Below are 3,347 nucleotides of genomic sequence, written 5' to 3' on the forward strand. Positions count from 1 at the left end.
TTTGATTATTTGGCCTAGATTCTCTCCAGGCCTGACTTTCATCTACCATTGAAAGGATTCTCCTTTATTAAATAAATATTACCTGAGAAAACCCAAGTTCCATTTGGGTCCGTCATGTTCCCAGATGAGGGAAGCAACAGGCATCAAGAAGTCCAGAACATTAGAATCCTTAAGTAGATCGAAAGACAAATTTGAAGGAAAATCTTACCTCTTACCACCCTCCACTAACCACTAGGGCTTATTTGTTTTTTACTCTTCATCAAGAACAATAAAAATAAAATATAGAGCTGGGCACAGTGGCTCACGCCTATAATCCCAGCACTTTGGAAAGCCGAGGTGGACAGATCACTGGAGGCCAGGAGTTCGAGATAAGCCTGACCAACATGGTGAAACCCCGTCTCTACTAAAAATACAAAAATTAGGCGGGTGTGGTGGTGTGCACCTGTAGTCCCATCCACGCGGGAGGCAGAGGCACAAGAATCGCTTGAACATAGGAAGCAGAGGTTGCAGTGAGCGGAGATCATGTCATTGCACTCCAGCCTAGGTGACAGAGCGAGACTCTGTCTCAAAAAAGAAAAAATATACATATATACAGCTGAAGATATGGGTTGCAAATTGACCTGAGCCAATTTATAACTTGAAACTGGGAGGCAGATGTTGCAGTGACCCAAATCACACCACTGCACTCCAGCCTGGGTGACAGAGTGAGGGTCTATCTCAAAAAAAAAAAAAAAAAAAAAAAAAAAAAAATATATATATATATATATATATATCTCCTTGCTCCCAGATGGTTCATTATGATGAAAGCTAGTCTTGGGCCAGTTTCTGACAAACTTACAAAGCTTTATTAGCAAGCAGGCCCCAAAATTATCATAGAACCCTTCTTCTAGTCTTGGCTTTAAGTCCCCCCACACTGAGATACTAACAAGCACCTTGCATGAGAAGGAGACAGATACCATGCTACTCTGACAGCAGCTCAGTCAGGCTTCTGGGAAGATCAGGCAGCAGAGCCCTTCATGCACGAGAAGGAGGCGGGGCCAGATGGGCCTCTGGACCTGGGGCACTGCTGCAAGGTGTATGGCTCATGGGCTTGCTGCAAAGGTGTTCTATTCCCAGGCAAGGATGGCGGGACCTAGTGCAATCTCTCCAACCTCATAGCTAGAAGACTATTAGTTTAGCCAATTAAAATTAGTTAAACACACCCTCTGCTGTAGATATCTATAACAATATTTATAAAGCTTACATAACCATTTGGAGATCATGGTTTCTTGACTAGGTTCTTGCAAATGCTATCCATGCCACCTAGAGTGATATTAGAGTTAATTTACACATAGGTATATCATAGTGTTTATGCAGAATTACTTTATTTTATTTATTTGTTTTGAGACGGAGTCTCCCTCTGTTGCCCAGGCTGGAGTGCAGTGGTGCCATCTTGGCTCACTGCAACCTCCACCTCCCAGGTTCAAGTGATTCTCCTGCCTCAGCCTCCCGAGTAGCTGGGATCACAGGTGTTCACCACCACACCCGGTGAATTTTTTGTATTTTTAGTAGAGACGGGGTTTCACCATGTTGGCCAGGCTGGTCTTGAACTCCTGACCTTAGGTAATCCACCCGCCTTGGCCTCCCAAAGTGCTGGGATTACAGGTGTGAGCCACTGTGCCAGCCCAGAATTATTTTAAATTAGCAGATATAACTTTCTGACATATCCTGCCTATAAATTTGACATCTTTGTACAACATGGTAACTATAGTTAATAACAATGTATTGTATTCTTGAAAATCACTAAGAGTAGATTTTAGGTGTTCTCACCACAAAAAAAGTATGTGAGATAATGCACATGCTAATTAGCTTAATTTAGCCATTTTACAATATATACGTATTTCAATACATTATGTTATATATGATAAATATATACAGTTCTATTTGTCAATTAAATATTAATTAATTTTTAAAACTGACATCTTAAACCACTCTATTATTCCAGTCTATCATATTGCTGGAGAAATTGTGGAAATATGCAAATAAGCACCAGGTGCGGTGGTTCAAGCCTTTATCCCAGCACTTTGGGAGGCCAAGGCCGGCGGATCACGAGGTCAGGAAATTGAGACCACTGTGAAACTCCGTCTCTACTAAAAAATACAAAAAAATTAGCTGGGCGTGGTGGCAGGCGCCTGTAGTCCCAGCTACTCAGGAGGCTGAGGCAGGAGAATGGCGAGAACCCAGGAGAGGGAGGTTGCAGTGAGCTGAAATCGCGCCACTGCACTCCAGTCTGGGCGACAGAGCGAGACTCCGTCTCAAAAAAAAAAAAAAATGCAAATAAAATAGTACAATTTTTGCTTTAGTTTGCCTCCCATCTCAATGTCCAGCCATTACAGAAAATGTGTTTGAATAGAGTGCAGAGAAAGGAAAGCATATGAAAACAAGGTGGCAAAAAGAAATGACCTGGGGCTGGGCGCAGTGGCTCATGCCTGTAATCCCAGCACTTTGGAAGGCTGAGGCGAGGGGATCACTTGAAGTCAGGAGCTCAAGATCAGCCTGGCCAATATGGTGAAATCCCATCTTTACTAAAAATACAAAAATTAGCTGGGCATGGTGGCGCATGCCTGTAGTCCCAGCTACTAGCGAGACTGAGACAGAAGAATTGCTTGAACCCAGGAGGCGGAGGTTGCAGTGAGCCGAGATCACACCACCGCACTCCAACTTGGGGGACAGAGCAAGACTCCATCTCAAAAAGAAAGAAAGAAAGAAAGAAAGAGAGAGAGAGAGAGAGAGGGAGGGAGGGAGGGAGGGAGGGAGGGAGGACCTGGGAACCTAAGGAGCTGTTTTAGCTTAATTAAATTATTTTAGCAGAGCAGAGTTTACTAAAAAGCAGGGTGAGGGATTGGACAAGGAAAGGGATGGAAGAAGATGTGGGTGGAGAACATTTTTCTCTACATGCATTCTCTCTGCAAAAGGAGCCTAAGCCCCCACACAGAGGAGAGATTTATTTTCCGGGCTTTGTAGGTTAGACACTGGCTTTATTAAGAGTGGCTCTTGGAGCCACTGCTCAGGTAAAGAACACAATGAAAGGGGCCATTGAGCAGAGCTGCTAGATCCATCCCTCCCCTGTTAATCAAAGGAACAAACTGAGTTATTTACCAGAGTCATTTACCTTGCAGATAACTCAGACCATGGTTCCCTGGGGCAGGACCATAACTCACTTGATCTATCACCCCGCCAACCCCCCACTGCGCCACTCCTGCTTTATCAGTTACAATAACTCATGCCTTGCCGCCTTCTACTCACTGTTGACATTTGCTTTGGGTAATCGATTAATAGATTAAAAGAGTGGCAACATTTTATTTAGC

The sequence above is a fragment of the Trachypithecus francoisi genome, unplaced genomic scaffold, assembly GCF_009764315.1.
Source record: "Trachypithecus francoisi isolate TF-2019V2 unplaced genomic scaffold, Tfra_2.0 Lachesis_group15, whole genome shotgun sequence".
Lineage (NCBI taxonomy): Eukaryota > Metazoa > Chordata > Mammalia > Primates > Cercopithecidae > Trachypithecus > Trachypithecus francoisi.